The sequence below is a fragment of the Saccostrea cucullata genome, unplaced genomic scaffold (genome assembly GCF_032062105.1).
Source record: "Saccostrea cucullata isolate Sc308-1 unplaced genomic scaffold, CSIRO_AGI_Scuc_v1 ctg1996, whole genome shotgun sequence".
In the NCBI taxonomy this organism is placed as follows: domain Eukaryota; kingdom Metazoa; phylum Mollusca; class Bivalvia; order Ostreida; family Ostreidae; genus Saccostrea; species Saccostrea cuccullata.
In genome coordinates this window covers 83,993-105,350 of record NW_026938087.1, presented here as the reverse complement: position 1 = coordinate 105,350, position 21,358 = coordinate 83,993, and the positions used below count along the sequence as shown (strand labels likewise).

The following is a 21,358-nucleotide window of genomic DNA, read 5'->3' as shown; positions in this document are numbered from 1 at the left end:
GCCATGAGTCTTCTTAATTTCGCATGTGGGGTAGCTAGTAGTACCTGGTAGGGCCTTCTTTAATGAATCTATCCCACATGTGGTTTTGATGATTCTAAACGATATGCTAAGACCAAAATTAAAGTAATATTTAAGCCATTTAATTTTTCAGAAAATGTTGAATTTGCCAGACCCATCTCAGAATTTTTTTGTTCAGAAATTGTTAAAAGGGTGTCAAAAATCATGCCAAGGAACAGCCTCAAGACTCTAAATAACGAGGGAAATTCCTACAAAAGTTATAAAAGCTATATGTCTTACAAGCTCTACTTGGAATAACCGAATTCTTTTAAGAGCATTGTTTCTTACATCTTTGTAAGAAAATTTTTAGATTGGGAGAATTATTTGTTAGGACACTGCAATCTATGAATCAAGTGTTTTAAAGGTCAAACATACATTTTGAAACTGAGAAAGGGGAATTGAAAAGTGTAAGTTTAATTTTATGTCACACACAAAAACTAGGCAATCTGGTCAATCAGTTCCCATCTACCTAGAGGCCCAGTCTGAAAAAGAACTCTGTCCTGTGTTTGCCCATTTTAAGTATCTCTGCCAATTTAAACATTCAAAGGGGACCCTTTTTCAATTTATTGATGGCACTCCAGTTTCACAGTCATTTGTTTCAAAACATTTAGATACAAGTATTACATTCATCGGTTGAATAAAAACATTACAAAGGTTAAATTGGAGCATGAAATAAAGGACTCAGGCATTTGGCATGTTTACTGCAAAGCATTTGTGTAGACTAATTTACTGTTTGCAATGTAATTAATTAATTGTAGTTAACCTTTGCTGATATGTTGTTTTATTACATAGATACAAACGTTTTAAACCTTTGTACTGGAAATATTATTTGTTTATCATTTATCATGATTTATGCAATTAAAATGTGGTAAGTTACAGGGTTTGCTGGCCATCATTTATTATTCAGGTATACAGAGCGATCATTTTTTCTTAAACACATATATAAAGGTTATTAAGGTTTTTCTCCTATGTTGTCCATGTTGTTTCCCTTGGGTGGTGGAAAATCCAATGTAGTTGGATTTTTGGTGGCCTATTATTTGTTGCCACCTTATTTTTCAGCTTAAATGTTTGATATATATGTGTTTTTTGAGTATTGTCATGATGTTATTTTCATTTTTGGGAGATTCATAACAAGGTGTAGATACAAATTGCAGAAAGTCATAGGATCTCCCAAATTTCATGTTTCATTTGTGTCATTAATAAATGACATATTTACAACAATACTCATTCTTTTTCATTCAATCTGAAAAATAACAGAGCTGCGGGAAACTAGGTGTTAAATTTGCACTATTATCATATGGAAGGCATAAATTAATTTTTGTATTAACTTGGAGAAGGTATTTCTGTTCATGCTTTTCTAACTTTGTTTCATTGTGACAACTTTGATAATAATAATAATGACATTAAAATCGATATGGTAAAAATATACTTAATTTCCTTATATGATAATGTGGGAAGGAAGTGAATTTTCAGTACTGCATACCATGCATTTGCATATTGAAATCGAGAATAATTCAATCTTTAAATCACAATGAATCTATTTCAGCATTATTATGTGTTTGCCATCATTTTTTATTTCGCCAACGGAATAATTAAGCTAAAACATGGACCCGGAGTTTGCAAAGGGTAAGTGTGCTTTACAAAATTCAATAATGAATTGATTTGAAGACACTTTTTAAAACTATACATGTCGTTACACATTGTATGAATTTCTATTTTGTAATATAATTTTATTTGATTTTAACCTAGTGAAACAAACCTTAAATGCTGTACAAATTATCGACAAAAGTATGACATCTGTGAACGTAAGTCTGTTTTTTAGATATTGCAACTAAAAAAAACTTTTCATTCTCTAGGTGTTTACGATTGATAAGATCATCAGTACATAAATAAAGTATCATCTATGTACAATAGTAAGGAAAAGATATTGCGAGGTGAATGACTTCAAAAGTATATAAAAAATAAAAGATTAAAAGCAATGCATACAGGTATAACACATATGTACTGTACAATTGAAATATTTGAAGATGACAAACAGTATTCAAATTTAAAAATATTTTTAATTGACAATACTTCGTTTATATATCTACGTAAATGTCGAATAAAAGGCCACAGCAAGTGTTTTCTTCTTTTCATTTATAAGAGTTTGGACAAATTCTGCTTCATATGAATGCAAAACTAAAACTGCTTTTAACGGGGAGCAATTAGTACCCATGGGAATTCCAATAGATTGTTGAAAAACCTGCTCTCCAAAAAACACATAGATCAAAACACAAGCACCTTTTTAACATCAACTCCAGAGTACGTGTGTGTACAATCAGAATGTTTTTTAACAAAATAATGTTACAAATAACCAATGACACGGTGAGTATATTTACGAGTTCCATTTTTATTGAAAAAGCAGCTGTCAATGATATCAAAAAGCCTGGTTTATATTTTATCATTGGAAATGGCTGTATATAAAATTGTAAAGTCGTAAGTTTGAATGCTATTGATTTTGGTTATAGTTTGTGATTTCAAATTTTCAAAAGGTTCCTGGGATTTTTTTTTTTATTATCCACATGTGTTTTACACCTTTTCGAATATATTGTTGCACGGTACTCCTGAAGTTTCATCTCCACAACTCTTCATATTTTAGTGAAGAGTAAAGAAAGATGCTTGGTAGAACATTTAACAGAAACCGCTATTGTTTTTTTCGTATTCGATTTTGGTGAAGTTTTGAATCCAATATAGATATGGTAAATCAAATCCACTCTGGTTGTTAGGAAAATTAAAAATATTCAAAACTGACATGTGATTTTGAAGAATGTCTTTCTTAGAAAGGTAGCTATGGGTATAAGTTGGCTTACGACCAGTAGTATTAATCCCCAGTTTCTCTAAATTACAAATTGAATTGAAATAACGGTGTACTTTGAAACTCTAAATGAAAGATAACAACCTCAAAATTTTATCGCTCTTGGTTGTTCTGCTTACAATTTGAGTTATTAAATAGACTTTACGCTTCATTACCCGATTCTCCTCAAACGGCAACAGATTACGGTGGAAACCACCGATTTTCGATGACAAGACAAGGATGAATTCCTTAAAATAATCTGCTTGTTTGAAGTCATGTTTCAAGATTATTGAAGCACAAACAAGTTTTTTTCTTACACTCCATAGGTGTGCTTGCAATTGATAAAAAGTGTCAAGTCCGAATAATGTCTGAAATAAAATATCCTTTCTAAAACCTGCTTCATTTTCTTGATTAAGTTCAATTTTAGGTAAATACTTTCTTTGTTGTTTGCACAATATACATATATTTTCGTTCTTTTTACAGTTATTTATTTTCACTCTTGTAACAAAGAGTGATGGTATCAGGGATGCTGAAATATCACTTTAATACATGTTATAATTTAAAACCCACTCATATTTTCACCATCGAGCACTGTTTTATCAAATGTTTACTCAATCAATTCATTTGGATGTAATAGGAATATTTCAAAGTGTTTTTGTATGAAAAATATTTATGTAATTTTAGAATAACTGAAGGAATTGTGAAAGACTAATACTATGTAAATTCATTTCTTCGTTGACCATGTTGTTCTAGCCTGTGAAGTAGGCACGTATGGAGACAGGTGTACAGGAGGACCCTGTGTCTATGGATACTATGGATTTGGTTGTCAGAGTAAATGTAACTGTACGTCCGACCAGTATTGTGACAGGAAAATAGGATGTTTTTATAATACTACAAAGGGTAAGAACTTTTTGTAGTTGAATCGAAACTTATCTCGTTTTTGGAGATTGAAATTAAATTTTTTTGTATTCAAAATGCTGACATTAAAGTGACAATACGGCGCATCTCTTCAAAAACAGACTTGTTAAAATTTTCCTAATAGGATTTGGAATTTTTTCATATTCATAAATGTATACACTTTCAGAAAACTACAAGTTTCATAAGTAAATAATTTTGATTATTTCATTTAAATTAATAATTATTTATGGTACATAAATATATATACATCGCAACGTGTTCGAGGTTCCACATTCCATGCTATATACGCATGCGTAGTTTTCATAAACAAAACAGCATGGTAAGAGAGGAAAGCCCGGTAGGCCAGCTATTGACAAAGTCGACCAAAACGAAAAACGAAACCAAAAATAGGACTTGAAATTTGAAAGCAACTTTCCTGACAAAAATTTAGTTGGGAAATTAATATAATCATTGGATGAAGAAGAAACGGGATCTCGGCGACACTCACGTGGGGCTCGCGAAGGTTCTACCCTACAGATTTGTTGATACATGCTATCATTTCTCGTATCTCCATGGCTTTCAAAGAAAATAAAGATCAGCGTAAACTCATCATACAAATGCATTTACGACTTATAAAAATTATTGCCATTTGAAGTGCAAATTTTATTGGAACTACAGAAATGTATTATGTTTGATATTTTGCCGCGATGACGTATGATTTGGTGGATTTTCCTTTCCTGCACCCCAATACACAAAACGTCAACATTTGTACTTAATCATGTTAAATTCATCTGAATGCAGACTAAAATGTTAACTATAATTAATTTACCGGATAGTTATGATATTTTGATTTTGAGAATTGCTCATACCTATAGCTAATATTCCATTATAATTGTAATCCCTACATTGTATGCAAATGTCATAGTAAACAGAGCTAAATTGTATGACCCTTGATTTTCCGGCAGATTCTAATTACGTTAATTTTGTATGAGGAGAGAATATCTATTTTTCTCAAACTGCTTACTTCAACTTTTTACTTAATGATATATTGGATGAATTTGAATGAATTGATTGATTGTGTACTGTTTAACGTCCCTCTTCAGAATATTTCGCTGATATGGAGACGTCACCATTGCCGGTGAAGGGCTGCAAATTTAGGCCTATGCTCGGCACTTACGGCCTTTGAGCAGGGAGGGATCTTTATCGTGCCACATCTGCTGTGACACGGGGCCTTGGTTTATACGGTCTCATCCGAAGGACCGCCCCATTTAGTCGCCTTTTACGACAAGCAAGGGGATACTGAGGACCTATTCTAACCCGGATCCCCACGGGACAAATTTGAATGAAAAAGCACACGATTTGCAGCCGTATTGCCGCTTTAAATACTGCTATGCCGATTTTAACAATTCCTGTCGAGTTTTTAAAATCTTATATCTTTACATACTGAAAATAAGCAATCGAATAATTAATATCTGTATGCTGTTGATGATGGTCAGTTTTTAATTAAAATATGAATTAAAAATTTTGATATATTTGATGTATTAAAAAGAATTCTTTGGAGTTTGTGTTGAAAATTTGATGTTGATAGTACATAGAGAGCACAAAATTATTTGATACTTCTTGTAAGATTTTTTTCTTCAACTTAGGATTGTATATTTAATTTTTAATCAGACCCAGAGGATGCACTATTAGAGGAAAAGTCATATAATAGTACAGTCATTATTGTTACAATAACGGCGGGAATTTTCGGTGTTATTTCTATACTAGTAGCCATCGTCTTCCTTTGTAATAAAAAGTAAGTTATTTTGAAGCTATTGTGTGTGTATGGGTATTTCATAAAATTATCTAAATTTTGATTTCCTTTGCTTAATCCTACGGAGACAAAACGTTTATTAAAAAAATACAATGTAGCCTTATGCATGTTATGTTTCAAAAAATAAATAATAGATAAATAAATACGAGGGGTGAACAAAAAGTTCGCGAACTAGTTGAGTAACTTCCATAAAAGAAACAATATTTGGTATCAGTGTTGATTATACTTTAAATCAGTCCTCTCCAATTTTAATGAACATCAGCCACCGTTCTGCACATGCGCAAATCACGTGATATTGGCGGTCACGTGACCCCCTCCGTAGCGTTCTGTCACAAAAGCTGAAAGATTTTTCTGAGTTTTATATTTCTTTCCATGTACGTTAATTTTTATAACAAGAACAGTTCAATTGTCAGAAGAGGTCAAATCTCGGCAACAGAATGGGTGGATAAGAATATCCTTTCCAAAAATAAGCATGGCGACCATTAAAGGTACTTGGACACAGATTTGAAGTTAATATTTTCTCTATAATATTACAACTTATATATTTTAATAGCATTTCACACAAAAATTAATTAAAAATCTTATTTCATTTAAAAGTTATTAAAACTTAAATTTTTTTGGCGGGTTTGATTGACACATCCTTGCACTTTCACAAATTTTAACTTTATTCTTAATCCTTAGGAAAAGTGGCAATCCTGATGTGTATTAATGAAAAATATTAATACTATAATCCAGAAAATTCAGAGTAGACAAGTACTAAAGCAAAACAAACACACAATATATTGTCAGTCCGTGCAGATGTGGTGAACAGACTTTGGCGATTTAACGCACCCGATGAATCGTAAACACCAAACAATAACATGTTTACAAAAACCTGTGTACAACACGAGTGTGATCGATTCGCAAAACTCTGTACACAACGGAATGACGATACTTGTGAAGTAGTTCTGCTTTCTAACATTTCTATTCTGAATAAAATTATTCTTCTTGATTTAAGTTTTAATATTTCTCATTAATACACATCAGGATTGCCACTTTTCCTAAGGATTAAAAATAAAGTTAAAATTTGTGAAAGTGCAAGGATGTGTCAATCAAACCCGCCAAAAATTTTAAAGTTTTAATAACTTTTAAATGAAATAAGATTTTTAATTAATTTTTGTGTGAAATGCTACTAAAATATATAACTCGTGATATTATACAGAAAAAATGAGAAAATATTAACTTCAAATCTGTGTCCAAGTACCTTTAAAACACAAATCTTCTGTCTCGGGAGAGACGTTCATTCAAGGTGGACAGAGAATGGGAACCTCCATTTTATCATATCTAATATGTTTAAAATCTAAAGTAAACGATATCTTAGGTATTTAATAAGTATATTATTGTTCAAATATTCAACTATTTTTCAAAGTGTAAATTGGAGGTATTTGATGGCAAATTGCTTAATTAAAAACACATATCTTTTTTAAACTTGCTTTCACTGGGCAACATGACAGGTATCATTTTTAAACATCTGCCTTCCTTCACGAAAACGACCAATCCAATCATTGATTAAATTTATAGGAAGTCATTTGTCTTAATAAACTGTGTACAAATTATTATATGCTATGGCAGAGGGCTTTATAAGATATACAATAAATTGTACAGTCTTTTGTTAAACGAGTACGACTGAGACAACCAATTTTCGTCACAAGTGACCTACACGGTGACGTCATTTTCATATTGTGACGTCACAAATAAGGAGCAAAACTTTATGCAGCATATGCTATGTATAGAATATGTGTATGGCTATGTGTGTACCAAATTTTATTCTAATCTGAATTGTGGTTTTGTAGATATAGAGTTAATTTGCGAACTTTTTGTTCACCCCTCGTATATCCTCATGAACTTCTTAAATGTATTACATATCTTTATTTCTGAAAAGTCGGAACTGATGATCTTTCTTTTAATAATAATACATGTTGCTTTATAGATTAGAATTTATACGCCAGTTTTTGAGAAGTAAGTACCTGTAGAAGCTCTCAAAATGCTTTTTTAAATTATAGTTTAGATAAAAACAGATATGTCCACAATAACATCAAGAATAATATTATAATTCTTTAATTTTCTAAAAATGTTATTTAATTTAATTATTAACTAAAGAAATAATGTAAGATATATTCCATTATCATGATTTGCCTTTACATTTTTTTTAAAATAAAAATGAAAAGCTAATTATATTTTAAAATAAGATTTATTGTGGATTTTCCTTTTCAAGATAAAATAAGAGAATTTTGTTTTAGTAAGCAAATCGAAACTAATCTTTTATGAAGGACGAGAAACAAATCGGCCTGAAAACGCAGATTCAGCGCGAGAGCGCAAGAGGATTTTTTCTCAGTGGACAAGGGCCTCAAACAATAAAAACATGCTTAGCACCAGGAGATTCAATGTAGATTCCAAAGTGAATGCAATAGACGAAGAAGACGTCTACGATCATATTGACGAAGGAATATTCAACCGCCATAGTACGTCTCAGGACAAGTATGATGCCATAGTTCTCAGCAAGAACCCTGTTATGGCTGAAATTGATGGCAATAAGGAAAATAATCATGATAAAAGGAACGATGTTACGAATAATACAAGTGGTTTATCAAGAGAATGCCATTCACTTGCTTTAAATCCGGACAATTTATCAGAATTTGCAATGGAGATTGCCAAATGCTCTTGAAATGCAAACAGGAAAACTTTAAAAAGAAAATCATGATCATGTTATTTTGATGCAGATTTAAGTGTTTCATATTCTGTTTCCATTTAAATGCTTCCTTAACCACAGCTGTTATAAATTACACACATATATCTTAGGAAATTTAATTATCTCTCTCTCTCACACACACACGTCTGTGATGCATATAGGTACAGACCATATTTATAATCTCTCTTTGTCTCTCTCTTCACAAAATCCAAGATCCAGCAATCTCAGTCACGTGCTGTTTAGCACGAATGGACGAGTCGTATGTCTCTATGGTTCCCTATTCCTTCTGAATTAAAAGTAGAAAAACGCTAAAATAAATCCACTGAAAATGATTTTTCAAAGACTTCAATATACTTGTATCTCTGTTATATTTCCTTATCAGATAAAGCGAAACGGATGTGCCAACTCCAAAACCTCCTTCAAAGCAGTTAATGAAGAAAATTTATGTACCCAATCAAAAATCGCCCGATAACGACATATACATGTAAAACTCTACTGATGGAGTTAAGGTTCAAGAGACCAGTAGAAGAGCATCCCCTTGACAGAGTGCTTGCAAAATTACGAAAGTTAACACTGTTATTACCTTGGAACTTGGAAATACGTCTTGAAGCATGGACCCCTCCCCCTTTGTTTACAAATTTTATTTCTTAACTTGTGTATTTTAATCATACCGTACAAGGTCATTCTCTAAAAGTAAGAAAAAGTATAATCTGATTGCATATAACGACATATGGACGTGATTGACGGGGAAATTTATATATTTTTGATCAATGTAAAGCTCTCACAATTTAAAATAAAATTGGGAAGGGAGGGGGTCGGTCCACACTTCAAGCGCCTGTGGATTTTACTATTTGCATCGAAAATCCTTCTGTAACAAAACATGATTTGACATCAAATGATAAAAATATCTCTATAAAAGGAGATCTACAGTTTTCCAGAGTAAAAATGTCTGGTAATTCCAATTTACCAATAATTTGGATTTTATATGCAAATTAGAAGACAACAGACGATACTTTATTTCTTCAATTTGATAACGCAAAAATTAAAACATAGAATGTTTGGTGATAACTAACGATGGTGGTGTAGTGCACTTAGATCAGACGCCACATTATCGTATGATAATATTCAAAACTTAAACAAGCAATTTACGGCTCTAGATTTTCTGCGCACAGTTAGAAAGAATTTCTCCACTTCAGCATTCGTCAATCAACTACCTTTCACTCTCCATTATAGGACACATTCTGTTATTAACCTTTATATTTTATCCAATCACCAAACCCTTGAAATTCATGTCTACAGATCGATAAACTCGCTTGCTTAGAATTTTCTGCCATCCGACCAAAAAATCAAAACAGGCGAGTTAATCGATCTGAAGTGACGCACATAATGGTTGGGGGTAGATAGAATATACAGACTGGTTTTAAAAATGTGTATAAAATTAGGGAATGAAAGGTAGTCGATTGACCAATGCTGAAAGTGGAGAAATTCTTCCCAACAGTGAGCAGAAAATCTTGTGCCATAAATTGCAAATTATTTGCATTACGCGATCTGTATACGTAGCGTTATGGTCAAAGATAAATTCAGTGAAAGAAGATTAATCTAAAATATCCCTGTCCCCTCGATCTCCTCCCCTTCGAGTTCAGGGACATAAAACCTTTTATTCGATCATTCATTCGAATAAACTTAGAACTTCTGAAACATAACTTTAAATTATAATGATATATAAATTTATTTCCTATCTAGCTTGTAACACGAGCTTTGATTGGTTACAAAGTCGGGTGTAGATATCCGTGCACCCGACTTGAACCGGGTGTAAATAAAACGTGACGTCACAATACATACATTCTCTATGATAAAAGCTTAAAATCATGTTTACAAAGCATTTTTATTGGTACAAAGGAAATAAATTCGTTATCCAGGTCCAATCAAGGGTGTACGGTTATTTACCCCGGGTTGTATTCCATACACCCTTCGGCCTTCGGCCTCAGGGTGTATGGAATAAAACCCGGGGTAAATCCCCGTACACCCTTGATTGAACCTGGATAACTAATGACATTATCCGTTAATAAATACCTTAAATTTAAGGCTAATATCAAGTAGCAAATTTGAAACGAATAACCGACTTAAAAAAATTTTGTTAGTAGCCGTTAGGATCGAACAAAAGTCGAGACTTGATTATTCGTTAACATGCCAAGTATTTATTTACTTTTATATCCATAATTTTTTCCTGCAATGAGAGGATACAAATATAATTATTATACCTCTGTGAATTTATTCTGTATAAAAATATGACGAATAAACATGCTATCTTTTCCAAACAGCCCCTATCATGAAATAGTTTATGTGCTATCTGCCCATGGTGAAATAGTCATCAAACTATTCACCGGCAGTATTCTGTTTCCCTCGCTTTTCATCTCGGAAAACTTCTGATATACGGATTGTGACGTATATTTTATGACGTAACAAAACTAGAGTCAGCATCGGTATTATTAAAACACCTATTTACTGACTATTCGGACAATAGCAAGTTTATCGTCCCCCTCGACAGGAAACTATTTCCCTCGGCCGCACCTCGGGAAATAGTTTGCTGTCTTGGGGGGACGATAAACTTGCTATTGTCCTCATAGCCAGTAAATAGGTGTATAGTAATATTATACTGAATATTTTATACAAATACATATTACGCTAAACTTTGCGCATTATGCAAATCAACTTTTTTTGGAATATCACCTGTCGTCAAGCAATGTTGACTGTTGGCTTCATTATACATTATACAGGCAATAGTGTTTTTAAACAAATGTTTCTCTACGAATACGATTTAACCACTTGAAATGAAAGTATAATATCTAAACATGCTGACAAGTCACATGACACTATTCTTACTAATAAACATGTAACCCAGCCAATAATATAAATGTTAGGAACTCTGGATAAACTTGGAAATTTTTGTGCTCTCTGTTCATCTTTTTTCCAAAGTTTTCTGCATTGTGGGACGTAACGAAGTGAAAATAATATTAATGCAAATAACAAGTCATTATTGAAGGGCGAAAATTCACTTGAAAAAAAGTTTATTCGACTATATATGTGTATTTATTTATTATGTAGCCATATAAGTTGTTGTTGCTACATGTATTTAAATGAAAATATTTTTTTTGCCAGACTGAATAATATTGTCTGTCTTAAATTTATGAGCTGTCTCGTTTTACAGTATTCATTTCAAGTATGTGAGTATGTTATGGTTTTCCTATATTGTTAAAATTAAAATATCTTAAAAATAAACAAGAATCGTTAACAAAAATTGTAAATTAATATGTCTTTTAAACTATTTCCAAATATTCATTTTCTTGATCATTGCATACAGGACTTTTTCCGGAGCCTTCGATTTTCGACCGAGTGTCAACGACTTCATAGTCTGCATTTGAATCTCCTCCTCTTTCACGAACTGGATTAGCATAAAACTGTGGTAAGAACATAGATGCAATGTACCTTGACTCTCTTTGAGATTGCATTCTGAAGAAAAAAAACAATGAATATATTTGAATTTCTCTTTTGTGCAAAAAATGATGACATTCGGTTCATTTATCGATATGACGACTTTTTACTTTGGAGCGTTGTAAATAACTGACCAGTCTATACATGTATCTAAATTCGAGCTCAATTTACGAATTATGCCTTATGTGTTAATTTATTTTGTATTAATTTGTCAAGAACAAAAGTTATAATATTTAACATTCAAATACCGGTATATGAAATTAATGTAAGTTTGATTTCACATACATTTTTCATAAATCATGTGCTTGTTCTGCAGAGACTTTATAGGCAGATAAGGGGGGGGGGGTAGGAGAAGGATAGAAGAAAATGTACCTCTTACGGACGATGATGATGGTCGAAAAAATTCCAGCAGTTAGGAAGACCCCTAAGACCACGTATAACACTTTTTCACCAATTGAAACCGTTCTGCCTGTTTCAATTTGTTCCTCTAAACAAATATTTAAATTAATAAATATGCAGAAATTATAAGAAGCTATATACACTGTAATACAACCACATGACCCTCCCACCCTACCCCACCCAAAAAATAAGAATAAAATTGTATTTTTATAGGAATTCTAATTTTGATTCAATTAACAAATTCTTTCTTAAAAAAACAACGTTGAGAACTGAGAACAGAATATAAAAGCACGGGACCCTAGAAATTCTCTAGGTGGGATCACAGGTGTCCAGGCCCCAGGATTTTGAAACAGACTTAGACTTAAGTCAAATTTTCAATTGCCTCTAAAATGTTTTTAATAAATGAATTAATCTTCAAATTTGCAAATTACAACACTTTTGTGAATGAATATTGGAAATCATTTCAATTTTCATCTTCTTGACTTTCACAACATTCAAGCATAACATGAAGTTTTTTTTTACATAAGCTTAAGATGCTTCATGATCCTGGGGCCTGTAGGAGAAGGTGTTACCTGTTAAAGGAACATCCCTCTGTTTTAAACAGTACAGGTAGTAATATAAAGTCAATAAGTTCCCCCACCCCCTTCCAAAAAGATCTTTTGGTTGCAAAATGTCAGTGAAATGAATATCCATCGACGACGTTAAAATGAATATGTCACTATTGTCACATAACTTACAAGTATATGTTATAAAATGTTCATGTTAAAACATTGTTTTAAGTGTGAAAACCAAAATTTTGCATACTTTTTTATACCACAGCTTGAAAAGCAGGAGGATGTATAGTGATGCGGATGTATGTCCGTCTGTCTCTCTTCACGTCCGTCTGTTTTGCTTTGAGATACCCCTCTTTTATCCAATTCTTGTATTGTATTGTGTTTCCCGGAGCAAGACATGGACACGACCATTCTATCTATAATATTAAAGGATACCCATCTCTTGTCTGCAATCCTATACCACTGAATTAAATTTAATGATACTTTTACAGATTTTTTTATTGCATAATGCCATTGTGAACCTACTATTTTACTTTTTGATCTGACATTTATTTCTGGTCTCCGTGTGCAAAACATGGACTTTGCCTTTATAACCATAAGGGAGGCGGGGGTATCATTTAGTGAGCTAATTGCTCACAGTACCTCTAAATATATTAATTAAAGATAGAAATAAAAGTTTTTTCTTACAATTGTCAACTGTAGTATTTACATATAGGACAAACCCTGCCATTCTGTCACAGAACCGGTCAGTGGTACTTATTTTACTATCTTTAAAATTCTTACCGTTTATAATATTGGGGTAAGTTTTGTAACTACATCCTATCTTTCTGTCACAATACTGGTCATTTGTACAGTGGCATGTTCCCATACAGCCAAATCCATAGTATCCATTAGGACATAATCCTCCAGAACAGTTTAAACCATATGTACCTATTTCACAGGCTGTAACATCAATAGTGTATATATTTTATAAGTTTTAAACCAATTACTTATTCTTGATTTTTTTCTTAATCTACCTTTCTGGATCAATTGTAGACTTGCAAAATGTTTCGTGAAGGATTAATCTAATTAAATAACGCTTTAAATAATTGAAAAAAAATGCGCAACTTGAAGTATATAAAAATATGATATTAAGCATTACATTTTCAATATTAAGACACTTTATTATCAAACTTTATTTCAAACTTAGTGTATTACCTTTAAAGACTTTAAAAAATAATACGGAAAGGCAAGAATAGACGGCTCAGAATATGAAAGCCAGCAATATTCACAGCAAATAGTAAATTAAAATTATTCTTTTTTAAATTATTTAGCTATAAATTTTACTAATGCGTTGGAATATATATGTTTATCTCTATGTATGCCAGTCTGTCTTACTTATTTTTCCAAACCTTTTAAGCGCTTGTAGATTATAAATTGGATTTGGTGAGTCTACCTGATAGATCAAAAACTACTGTTGCGAAACATTAACATGATTTTTTTTAATATTTTAAAGGAAAACATGAGATTACAATTGTCGGTAAAGGACTAGTATTACTTCTGCTTTACTTTCAAAAGGATTACTGTAATAATGCTCTATTTAATATACAACTATATTTATACTATTTTACAATATATTAAATGCAAGGATGAATGTGACCCTTTTGGCTATCATGTCTAGGCATGAACGTAGTACAATTCTACATTCAAGGTTCTTCGTTGTGGAATTTGTGAATTAGATTTCCGTAAGAGATCCTTTTCGACTTGATTTAAATCATTTACTTGTCAAATTCACTTAAACAGAGCGAGGCTTACTACATACATGTACTATCAAATACTTTACTGTGTTAATTTTCTTATTTAGACATTAGACTAGGATATGAATTCCAGGCAATTTACTGACTTCATTTAAAACATTAAACGATTAAAGACGACATAATTATAAGATGATATAATTATGTATATTTGCATCGTCAAGAAATCAATTTACTTTCAAAAACTGTCCACCGCCTGGATAATAGAATGATTGCATAAAGATTTATTGAATAAAAAATTGTTCAAATTTTCATAATTGCATTATAATAACAATTTTTGTGCATGAATAATTACAAGGAATGTGTTTTCCCCTCCCCTCAGATTTATACATAATTAACCGTGGCTTCTGTGAAACAATTTGATTAAACTATTATTTTGAAATATCAAATTTGTAACTAAACGTACAAAAGCATGATTTGCTTTTTAATTATGAGGACTAATGTAAATTTTATGTTGTAAGGGTTTCCTGCAGTCTCATTTTATTTTTTTTTTTTTTATTGATTTAAAATAACGTTGTAAAAATATAAAGGAAAAGAAAAAACTGCACAATTAACGGAGATGTAGAGAAAAAAAATTCCTTCACATTTAAACCTTTTTGTGTGTGTGCGTTTTTTTTAAAGAAACATATGGATATAACGAACAGTATTCAAGACCAAAAGTCCATTAGAAAATGCAAAATAGGAGTAGAGTAAACACGGAACTCCAAAACATCAGAGGTGGGATCAGGTGCAATGGAGGAATGAGCATCCCCTGCAGACCGGTCACAAATCGCCGAGTGTTCCTTGTCATGTCCGGGAGATAACGGAAAAATTTGTCGTCAATTCAGTGTATGAATAAGACTAACAATTGGTATGAAAAATGTCAGTGAGCATTTGACTCGATGACAAATTGTATTTGCTGACAAGATTATTGTATCGACCATAGAACTAACGAAATAATGGTTTTAAACGAGACTGCTGATATTCTGTTTCATAAAATTGTTTGTTAATAAGTTACCTGTTTTTAGAAATTGTTCATACTTAGAGCATGCTCTTGCTTATCGAATCAACTGAGATATATAAATTCCGTATGCAGGTGATGAAGGTATATTGTTGCATACGTATAAGGGAATTTGACGATTGTAAAGTTAAAGTCATCACGTTTATCATATAGCTTGGTATTTCGATTACCATTCACGTCTTTTATAAGTAAAATATGAAAGAGATGTGTCTGGTGCTCATTTTTGGGCTTTAAGTGGTATGACTTTACAACAATTTGACTTAAAAGGGAAATGTAGAGCTACTATGATGAGTTTTTGCATATTGTTTGGGAATTATACTGTAAAGATTTCTTTGTACTTAAATGGAGAATATTTTTTAAAATTATTTTGTGTATACTTGAAGCTTATATTCAATGATGATACTAAATATGAATACCGAAATGTCCTTAAATGATTCAAAATTCATGATTTTAGTTATATCTCTTTCAACAATATAATAATTTCTTCTCCAGGCATAATATAAATTAACTCAATTTTCTACTTTTTTTGCAATACGCATAGGCAACACAGTATAGAGATGAAAACATTTCTATAGATATTTTATTAAGTACTTACATGATGCTTGTTATTGCTTTTCTTTCCTTTATTTTTTTCATAAAAAATAAAACTTAGAATAAGTGTAGTATTATTTGTGTCCGAGAAAAAAAGTTCAATCAAATAATTAGTTTCGGGAATCACATAAATTTAATCTTTAAAACCCGAAATACATATTTCTTATAAACCAAAATTTAGTTTGTTACATCTTTCGTTTTATTTACATTATTAACTACATCCATCCTTTACAGATAGGGGTATCAGTTTAGATTTATTTCATCGCTCTCCTAACATATACACCGTTAAGTGGATTTCTCCAACAAGTGTAGATTTTGGCTTTTTAGCTTTTTCAGAGGTATGCCAATAATTTTTATTAAAGATTGTGTCGTTTACTAATTATTGAATTAGAAATTCAAATAATGAGTACACGACAATTACTAGGTAAGGTTTCAGAATGTTAAAAATTTTAAAGTTAAGGCGTTCAATATTCTAGGTAAGGTTTCAAAATGTTTAAAATTTGTCTGGGTTCCAAGCGTTAGAGATTAAAATACGCTGCATTTCATTTCCGGAAATATGCCTAGCATTTCCGACATTTTTTATTTCATTTCCGACATATTTTGTTTTTTGTTTTGTTTTTGGATTTCAATGTTTTTATTTATGATTTTTTTCTTTAAATTTTTCATAAGTAAAGTATTCAGATCTGTTACTAAAAGTACTATATATGTATTTGAAAAATATCGGAAATGAAAACAAAAAAATGTCGGAAATGAAAAATGAAAAATGTCGAAAATGAAAAATGATAATTACCAAAAATTCCGGAAATGAAATGCAGCCTTAAAATACTTTATGAAAGGTACAATGTTTATCAACAAACGTCAAAGTTATTCTACCCCCCCCCCCCCTGCATGAAAAGTGGGAGGGTATAGTGATCAGTAAGTCCGTCCGTCTATTACACTTTGGTGTGTACTCATCTCTTATCCGCAACTCCTATTATATGACTGAATGAAATTTCATGAGTTTTTCACAGACTCGTTGTTACATAGTGCCATTGCGCACCTCCTATTTTACTTTTGATCAGACACATAATTTTGGGTTTCCCAGAACAAAACATGGACACTGCTATTTTTCTATAATGTTGAAGAGTACCCATCTCTTATCCGCAACTCCTCCTATACGGTATAATACCGCAGAGTAAAACTGAATGAAACTTTCAAAAATACTTTATAACATAATGCAATTGCGCACCTTTAATTTTACTCTTTCATCTGAAGTACTCTATAAATCTAATAAATACAAAAGCAGGTGGAGATGCTTGATATACCTGATCCCATGTCTGGTATTTTTAGAGGTATGTCTTTGTTTCCCCAATTCACACTACGTTTTATTGGATTTATGAAATTAATCAATGTTCGTTATCTTCATCTTTTTTGGAGTTGTCCTTGTGGCTCAGTGATTGACAATTTTGCTACAGAGATTCAGAGACAGGAGTTGATCCTTGCTGTTGCTGGTTCGAATCCCACTGCGGGACCTGGAGACCGGTTTTTAGGATAAGACTGTGTAATATTAGAATCATTGTCTCATAAAGTACTGGTTCAGCACAAAGAAGTTCTTTCATTTTCAAATTTCCGAAAGTGAAGTTTTTTCTCAATATATTTCGGTAAAAACAACATTTTGTAAAATCACTGGTGTGATATTTCTTGACAGATTTTGTAATAAATATCTCTATTATGCATTTTTTTTTTGTTGTTGTTGATATTAACATTTTTTTAATCTGATCACCATTAATAATTTAAAATATTGTAATTTAAGTACGACATGAAATTTTAAGTCACACATTCACTATGAATTAGTCAGCATTGGTCTTGAATTTAGAACTTATCAGCCATCTTTTACAAAAAATTAAATATGTAATGATCATTTAAAGAAAGATAACTAAACATTTTCTGGTTTAAGTATTGAAACTAATAATTGAATTGGACAAAAAATTGATCATTTGCCAGTGATTTTACGAAATGTTGTTTTCAATGAAATATATAGAGAAAAAATTAAAATTATATTCACTTATGACACACAACTATACATCTGAATCACCGTTATACAATATTTACATGTAATTGATTGATTGATTATATATTGTTTAACGTCCCTCTTGAGAATTTTTCACTCATATGGAGACGTCACCGATGCCGGTGAAGGGCTTCAGATTTAGACCTATACTCGGCACTCAGGGCTATTGAGCAGTGAGGGTTCTTTATCGTGCCAACGCCTACCGTGACACGGGACCTACGTTTTTAAGGTCATATCCGAAAGACCCGTGACTTTCACTTCTAGTGCCGAGCGCTTGGCGAAGGAACAGTCACTCCCTATGTTTACGTCTTAGGTATGACGCGGCGCCGCGATCGAGAATCGAACCCGGGCCTCCCGATCACGAAGCGAACGCTCTACCACTAGGCTACCCTGACCGGTCTAGTCACGGTCTACATGTAATTGAATAAGACTAGAGATACATGAAATTATTTTTTTATTTAATTAAAAAATTCAACTTACGTTTGCAGTCATAGCCGTGTTGTTGATAATTAATGCAACATCTCAGATTTCCACTACAGATAAACGATTAGCTTCGTTAATTCAATAAAGAATACTTGACGTTAAATTTACATCAATATTTCTAGAACGTAATTACCTGTTATCCTTGCAAACTCCAGGTCCATTAACTATTTCGGTTATCACTGCAAAAAATGTGCTATTAATAAAATAATGCTTAAAAAGATACCGAGACGTGAAAACGGGAAATTGAGAAAAGCAGAATTTTTAGATTTTAAATTTTTTATTGCATGACGCTTGCAAATTTTGTTAAGTTCTTGAAGATATTAGTTTTCAGAAAATTAACCTCATTTCAGAATCAAGGCTTTAAGGTGTATGTCACTACAGTATTACACCCAATGTTCATCTGATCCTAAAAAATCTACTTCTACAGAGAAACATTAAAGTAAACAATTTTTTTTCTAACCCTACACATAAATATTGCTTCACTACCTCCTCTTCATTGTACGCATGCGCTTAAAAGTTGAATAATTTACCACAAACTGAATTGCTTTGGCCATGCTGTTCTTCATCAGATTTCCCCTTAGTAATACCTTTTGTAACCCCGCACTACCCCTGGGGATCATGGGTTGTACAATTTAGATTCTACAGTACCCCAGGATGTTTCCACACAAGTTTCAGCTTTTATGGTCCAGTGATTCTTAAGAAGATCTTTCAATGCATGACCCCACCCATTTTTGTCTTTTCTTGATTATCTCCCCTAATACATGTAAGAGGGCTTGGCCCTTCATTTTAACAATTTAAACCCCCATTACCCAAGAATGTTTTGTATTAGTTTTTTTTCATTCCTATTGATTTTTTGCGAGGAGCGCTGACTTTTACAATCGATGACTTACTTTTAAACTTGAAGACAATGAACGGAAGCTTTAATTTTTTTTTACGATACAATTTAAATGTTTAGCTCAATATTTTTAAAATTCAACAAAATAAAGGGTCATCTTAAAGCACTAATGAGTTGTCCTTGATTGATTGATTGATTGATTGTATATTGTTTAACGTCCCTCTCGAGAATTTTTCACTCATAAGAGAACACCAAACACGTAACGAACGAATATCTGTTTTACGAAAGGTAAAGTTGTTTACTTTGTGATTACCTGTGTAACTGACGAAACGTACGGACGAATCACACGTACAGGAAAATAAAAATTATTTTTCAATATTTTTCTTATTTTTGATAAGTATAATGGCTTTGGTGTTCCATGTACCAGTACATGTATGATATAAATATATGCATATGTTCAGGTGCGTATTTATTGATTCTTTTAATTTATACTTAACTTATAATAAATGAAAATTGATCTATATTATATTAAATCATTGGCAGACCAGAGGGGGGTCCGGGGGTTTGACCCCCTTAAAAGATCTGTAGATTTTCGCGTATTTGCTTTCCTCCGTGTACCTTCACAACCCCGTCTAAGAGCTCCGAACATCCACAAGTAACATGCAAGGAAGATTCCAGCGAACTTAAGATACCTAATCAATATAGAAAAATGTGAAAGTTTCTGTAGTATGCAGAAGGAGGGGGCTCCTTTTTCTGAAAATAATCTTTTGGTCCAGTTTTAAATAATATTTTTTGTTTTGGAAGCTCCCTCCACATCTTTTCGTTGCCGGAAAATACGCAGATTCAAGACTGAAAATAATGTAACAAACATAAAATTGACACGAAGCCCCCCTCTACTGCCTCCCAATTTTAATGCATTTTTTTTTTTTTTTTTTTTTTTTTTTTGTTTTGTTTTTTTTTTTTTTTTTTTTTTTTTTTTTTTTTTTTTTTTTTTTTTTTTTTTGTTTTTTTTTTTTGTTTTTTTTTTGTTTTTTTTTTTTGTTTTTTGTTTTTTGTTGTTGTTTTTTTTTTTTTTTTTGTTTGCTTTTTGTTTTTTGTTTGTTTGTTTGTTTGTTTGTTTTTTTGTTTTTTTTTTGCTTGTCAAATGTTGTTGGAGCTCCCCTTCTTATAAAAGAAGGTACGAAATTGAAGTAGCCATGGTGTGATTCTATGCATGAGTGCTGGGTACACTGACCTGGACCCCCCTCCTTTCAAAACTTTCTGGATCCACCCATGTTAAAGGATGACCTTTGTTTATTTTGATAATGAATTACGCCAAATTCACAAAAATGAGCTAAACATAGTTTCACAGTTGAAAAACTAGGTTTATCGGTTGTGAACTATAGTTTACGGACTGCAAAGTATATTTAACAAGTTGAACTTGAATATATATTTTACATCTATAAATCATAGTTAACGCGATAATTTATGTTTCACAACCGTAAAACTATACTTAACACCGGAAATAATCATTTGCGATCGAAAAACACAGATTATCTGATAAATACAGTTTCACGATTTGTAAACTATGGTTTACAACTCTTAACTATTGTTGACGATCTGATAAATATAGTTTCACGATTTGTGAAACTATGATTAACAACTCTTAACTATAGTTCACGATTGTAAATTATAGTTTACAGACGTGAATCTATGTTTATCAACAAAACTATTGTTAACTAACGTTTTATTACAGACAGATAAACTTAGATTACATTCGTAAACTATAGTTAACAATCGTTAAATATAGTTTTACAAATGAAAACTATAGTTAACTATAGTTAACGAATTGTT

General features: G+C 31.9%; 2 long non-coding RNA genes across 2 annotated transcripts; one reads left to right on the top strand and one right to left on the bottom strand.

Annotated features, from left to right (window-relative positions):
* The first annotated feature begins 1,524 nt into the window (after positions 1-1,524).
* Positions 1,525-5,527, top strand: LOC134249405 (uncharacterized). Its single transcript, XR_009988271.1, has 4 exons — positions 1,525-1,689; positions 1,807-1,862; positions 3,644-3,790; positions 5,459-5,527. It is a non-coding gene; the product is annotated as an uncharacterized LOC134249405 (long non-coding RNA).
* Positions 5,528-13,641: 8,114 nt separating this feature from the next.
* LOC134249406 (uncharacterized) lies at positions 13,642-18,870 on the bottom strand. The gene is made up of 3 exons (XR_009988272.1): positions 18,824-18,870; positions 18,688-18,740; positions 13,642-13,715 (listed from the first exon to the last, which is right to left on the bottom strand). It is a non-coding gene; the product is annotated as an uncharacterized LOC134249406 (long non-coding RNA).
* Positions 18,871-21,358: the final 2,488 nt, after the last annotated feature.